A 6,178-nucleotide genomic window follows, 5' to 3' on the forward strand; every position below is an offset into this window, starting at 1 on the left:
ATGACCCCCCAAAATCTGAATATTCATTTAGGAAAAAAAAGAAAAAGCCTGAATATAAGACAACCCTATATGAAAAAAGTTTTACCAGTAAATGTTAATTCATGTAAACTATGTAAATATTTTTTTTTTAAATAAAAGCTATGATGGAGAAAAATATTTTGTTTTTATTTCCTTTTATTTTCCAACCTGCCCCCCCAGTTATTCACATCTGCCCCAGACTTGCCACTCTGCCCTAGAAATGCCTTATATGCGACTGTGCCCCATGATATGCCTTTTAACCCTTTAAATGCCACTGTGCCCCATGATATGCCTTTTAACCCTCTATATGCCACTGTGCCCCATGATATGCCTTTTGACCCCCTATGTGCCACTCTGCTTCCAGAAATGCCTTATACCCCTATATGCCACTCTGGCATTTAGGGGGTTAAAAGGCATTTCTGGAGGCAGAGTGGCATTAAGGGGGTTAAAAGGAATTTCATAGAGCACTCTGCCTCCAGAAATGCCTTATGCCCCCCATTTAACACTCTCCCCCCCCAAAACTTACCGGTGCTTCTGACTCCCAGTGTGTTGTCCGGGCAGCAGGTAGACGTCTACACGATTTGCGCATACACCCTCCGACTGTCAGAGAGAATTCCCCGCACCGGTACGGGGAACTCTGCTCTCTGACAGTCGGGGAAGGTCTGCGTAATGGATGCAGACAACTCCCGCTGCGCTGCGGGGGGATCTGGATCTTAGTCTCATAGTCACGATTATAAGATGACCCCGATTAGAAGACGAGAGCATTTGCTCTGAAAAAAACCTTGTCTTATAATCGAGCAAATACGGTAATTAATGTGTGCATGAATTGCTTGACTGATTTGTGAGAATGCATTAATGAATATGTGTAAATGATTTGTGTGAATGAGTGCGAGAATAAATTTGTGTGAATGAAAGTGTGAATTGGTGAGTGACTGTATAAGTGTTTGTGTAAATCATATATGTATGATTGATTGTGGAAAGGCAAAAATGGCACAAGCAGGGTGTTTGCGCCTTGGGGACCAAGATGACACAGGGTGAGTGTTTATGGGACAAATATGGCTCACACTAGGCTGTTTGGGGACAAAGTTGACTCATTCTGGGCTGTTTGGGGGACAAAGATGGGAAGTCATATGTGTGTAATTTGGGTGCTGGTCAGGTTCTATGTGGGCAATGTGGATGCCAGGGCTTGCCTTTGGGTTGTACAACCTGTGATTTTTTTTTTCTATACCTTTTAATGCTGAGGTTTTTTTGTGAATTGCAGTTAATTTATACATGCTAAGCTGGGTTTTTGTGTTATTCTGTTGATCTATATCTGCTATGCTATGTTTCCATACATTATTTATGTATACCTGCAAATGCAGGGTTTGCAGGTCTTATTCAGTTTATCAATACCCGCACTGCTGTTTCCATGTGATTTCCTGTTGATCTATACCTGCTATGCTATGTTTCCATAGCATTATTATGGATTCTGTTTATTTGATCTATACTTTCAATGCTGAGTTCACATGTGAATTTTAAAACAATGATCCAAAACATACATCAAAATCAGCTCAAAAATTATGTATGGAGGAATGGTCTCAGATCCCTGGCCATGTATTCTCCAATCAGGCCTTGTAGGAGAACATTCAGAGCTGCTGTCTTAGCAAACGGAGGCAGCACAAAGTATTGACTAAAATGTAACTTTTTTTTTGGCTAAACCTATATTATGTTTGCAATTTTTTGTTTATATCCACCCTCTACCAAGGGTGCCAATATTAACCCCTTCAATCCCGGAGAAATTTTGCCATTTTTGCGCTATGTCGGTTCAGCGATGATTCTCTTTTACTGTGAATAGTGTACCCATATAAACTATATATTGTTTTTTCAAGGAGAGATAGAGCTTTCTTTTGATACCATAGTTGGATGATTAGCTGAAAATTTAGAATTAGAAATTTAGTAAAAAGTAGCAAGAATAAAAAAAAAAAATCTGTGTTTTTTTCATTTTCCCTCTGAATCCTCACAAAATTAGGTAAAAAGACAGAAAATTCCATCCATATTTATCCATTTAGGTGTCCTGTAGATGTCGATGTGCCCAAAGTGCCCGTTCCCGGCCGCATAAGTTGATCGCGGCCGGCCGGCAGTTTTGCTCTAAGTCCCCGTTTATGGCAGGTCAAGTTGCTTGAGAAACCCTGGAAGTCAATGAGGTCGGATTTGCCGGCCGCATCCGACCCTCGCTCCATCGAAGTCGGCCTGCCTGGCCGGGTTTTCCCGGTGGTGACGTGGAACTCCGTCCCGGTTCGCCAGGGACGTCAGGCACCCTCCGCCGGATATATAGGGAAGCTGCTGCTTGTTCCAGAGAGCCGGCTCCCAACGACCTCGCGAAGCCCAGCCCGGGTGCCGGCCAGGTCCCGGCCCCGGCCGGTAGACCTCCGAAGGTCCCGCCCGGGGCTCCACGGAACTCGGGACGCCCGGCCCGGGTGCCGCACCGGCGGTCCAACCCGCCCAAGTCCCGGGCCGTCTCCCGGGAACACCACCTTGGGGCAGACCCCCGAGGGTCCCGCCAGGGGCTCCCCGGACCTCGGGAGGACCAGCCCGGGTGCCGCACCGGCGGTCCAACCCGCCCAAGTCCCGGGCCGGGTCCCGGGAAGACCACCATGGGGCAGACCCCCGAGGGTCCCGCCAGGGGCTCCCCGGACCTCGGGAGGACCAGCCCGGGTGCCGCACCGGCGGTCCAACCCGCCCAAGTCCCGGGCCGTCTCCCGGGAACACCACCTTGGGGCAGACCCCCGAGGGTCAGGCCAGGGGCTCCCCGGACCTCGGGAGGACCAGCCCGGGTGCCGCACAGGCGGTCCTACCCGCCCCGGTAGTTGCTCGCGGCCGGCCGGCGTTTTCGCTCTAAGTCCCCCATTCTGGCAGGCCGAGTTGCTTGAAAAGCCCTGGAAGTCTATGAGGTCGGATTTGCCTGCCGCATCCGACCCTCGCTCCATCGAAGTCGGCATGCCTTGCCGGGTTTTCCCGGTGGTGACGTGGAACCCCATCCCGGTTCGCCAGGGACGTCAGGCACCCTCCGCCGGATATATAGGGAAGCTGCTGCGAGTTCCAGAGAGCCGGCTCCCAACGACCTCGGGAAGCCCAGCCCGGGTGCCGGCCAGGTCCCGGCCCCGTCCCCGGGAACCCCACCGTCCGGTAGACCTCCGAGGGTCCCGCCCGGGGCTCCACGGACCTCGGGACGCCCGGCCCGGGTGCCGCACCGGCGGTCCAACCCGGCCAAGTCCCGGGCCGGGTCCCGTGAAGCCCACCTTGGGGCAGACCCCCGAGGGTCCCGCCAGGGGCTCCCCGGACCTCGGGGTGCCCAGCCCGGGTGCCGCACCGGCGGTCCTACCCGCCCAAGTCCCGGGCCGGGTCCCGGGAAGCCCACCTTGGGGCAGACCTCCGAGGACTTGGGCAGGTAGGACCGCCGGTGCGGCACCCGGGCTGGGCACCCCGAGGAGCCCCTGGGCGCCGGACCCCCCTCGCAGGCGACTGAGTTTGCTCGGCCCCGGACTCCCAGCGGCCCGAAGCCGCGGCCGGTTGGGGCTACCCGCGGGCGCTCCACGTCCCACCCCGGGTTCCCCCCGCCGCGGAGCACGCACCTTCCTTTCTCCCGGCCCCGAACGAAGGGAGGGGGAGCGCGCGCTCTCCTTCCGTCCCCGCGGCCCCCTCGCCGTGTCCCCCCTTACGCAGACCCGATCCGAGGGCTGCGCCCCCGGCGCCCGCCGCCTCCCGCCCCGGCCCCCGGGGCGGGAGCGGTCCGCCGGGGGCCGCGTCCGGGCCCGGCCGCCGCCGGGCCCCCGCGTGACGACGGGAGCTACCTGGTTGATCCTGCCAGTAGCATATGCTTGTCTCAAAGATTAAGCCATGCACGTGTAAGTACACACGGCCGGTACAGTGAAACTGCGAATGGCTCATTAAATCAGTTATGGTTCCTTTGATCGCTCCATCTGTTACTTGGATAACTGTGGTAATTCTAGAGCTAATACATGCCGACGAGCGCTGACCCCCAGGGATGCGTGCATTTATCAGACCAAAACCAATCCGGCGGGCTCGCCCCCGCCGGCCGCTTTGGTGACTCTAGATAACCTCGGGCCGATCGCACGTCCCCGTGACGGCGACGATACATTCGGATGTCTGCCCTATCAACTTTCGATGGTACTTTCTGTGCCTACCATGGTGACCACGGGTAACGGGGAATCAGGGTTCGATTCCGGAGAGGGAGCCTGAGAAACGGCTACCACATCCAAGGAAGGCAGCAGGCGCGCAAATTACCCACTCCCGACTCGGGGAGGTAGTGACGAAAAATAACAATACAGGACTCTTTCGAGGCCCTGTAATTGGAATGAGTACACTTTAAATCCTTTAACGAGGATCTATTGGAGGGCAAGTCTGGTGCCAGCAGCCGCGGTAATTCCAGCTCCAATCAGGGCTGGGCGTCGGCTGCAACAGTGTGGAGTTGGGAGGCGAGAGGAGAGGAGGTGGTTTTGTGTTGCTGGTGGAACTTGGTTTCTTTTTATTACTTTCGGTGCTGGACGTTTGCTACCCCGGGGAAGGTAACTGCCTCCCCGGGGTCCCATCATGGCCTCCACCCTCATTGAGGAGTGGAGGGGCCGCATTTCCATAATCACGGAGAAACTGGTCTACACGGAGGACGGCATCCTACTCCCATCCCGGGAGACTGCAGGAACCGTATGCAGGGCTGTGCGTCGGAACATGGAGGCGCTCGAGGCATACACCACGGCCTTGAGCGCCAAAATAGCCATGCTCAAGAAGGGAGTCGGTCTGCCCCACCATCTGAGGGTCGACCAGACTTCCCTCCTGTTGCTGGGGGCCCTCCATCTACGGGCCCTCGCCCTCAGGGACGCCGGGGCCAGGGCCTTGGAGACCGCCGAGGCGAGTGTGAATACGAACCCTGAAGATGAGGAGGCGGTGGAACAGGGCCCTTCCTATGCCCAAAAGGCTAAGGTGGGGCTCCCAGTACCTGCGGAGTCAGACGGGGAACCCCTCAGGCAGGCCTTGGCTAACCTCCAACAAGAGTTGCGTTCCCTGGGGGAGGAGAAGGAGGAGGTTGCCGGACAGCTGAAAGAGCTCCGGCAGCAGAGCAACAGGGTGGGGAGTCGTCATCGCGGCCCCATACGGGAGCGGATCGTCTCCCTGAAGGAGAAAGAAGCGGAGTTGGCGAGACGCACAGCCCAGAACCGTGACCGCGTGCGGTTCCTGCAGGAGAAGCTGCGGGAGCAGGAGGTGGAGGAGTCGGGGGTACCACCGACCCCGGAGGACCCGGAACCGGTGGCGCCTACATCACCACCGCCACCGCCACCACCACAGTACGACGGGACCCAGGAGAAGTCCGCTATACGAAGGCCGCTGATTTTTTCAATGGAGGAATTGGACGAGGAGGAGGACATTAAGATCCAAGCTGCGCCACGGAGGCGGAAAAAGAAGACCACCAGGAGCAGGCCCGCTATCCAATCGTCCGGGGAGGAGAGCGTCGGGGATACCCCCCCCATCATGTCCGAGGAGGAGTTCCCATCCCTCCCGGCCCGGGTCCCCGACGCTGCTGCCGAGGATCCGTTTGGCCGGTGAGCCCCGGGGACCTTGTGTGAGTACCTTCCCTGATGTACCTGTCGGTATGTCCCCTGTTGTTGTGATGTCCCCTGTTGTTCCCCCACCCCCAGTGTGTTTTCCCTCCGTTGTACGTTCACGTTCCCCTGTCTGTGTCAGTCCGTCTCCCGTGGCCCACGTCGGGGCGCGGGTTTTGTCACCCCCGCGGCCGGCTGCGGCACCGGCGACCGCTTCGGCGGCCGCCGGGGCGGCTGCTGCTGCCGCGGGATCCGTGCCGGCGCTCCCGGCGGCGTGCCCGCCTCCTTGTCCCTCCAGAGGGATCGGCGGTTCTGTGGCCGCTCCCCCCGTTGTAGTTGGTCCCATCCACCCTGTGGTGGTGGACCTAGTTGTCCCGGCTGCTCCTGCGGCTTCGGTGTCCCCGGAGGTGCCGTCCTCCGTGTACGGGGCCGCCGCTAACCGGGCTGCCCTCCCCCTGTCCGGACTACTCCGGGCGGAGAAATCGCCCGGAGTGCAGCTGGACGAAGCTGCTGTTGTGAGCGGGGCCGCCGCTACCCGGGTGGCCCGCTCCCTGTATTTACTACCC

General features: G+C 57.6%; 1 pseudogene; it reads left to right on the plus strand.

Annotated features, from left to right (window-relative positions):
• Positions 1-3,848: 3,848 nt before the first annotated feature.
• On the plus strand, positions 3,849-4,461 carry LOC149275978 (18S ribosomal RNA; annotated as a pseudogene; the record flags this gene model as incomplete).
• Between the last annotated feature and the right edge of the window lie 1,717 nt (positions 4,462-6,178).

This window comes from Sceloporus occidentalis, unplaced genomic scaffold (genome assembly GCF_023333645.1).
Source record: "Sceloporus occidentalis isolate IW3139 unplaced genomic scaffold, rSceOcc1.0.p SCAF_253, whole genome shotgun sequence".
In the NCBI taxonomy this organism is placed as follows: Eukaryota; Metazoa; Chordata; class Lepidosauria; order Squamata; family Phrynosomatidae; genus Sceloporus; species Sceloporus occidentalis.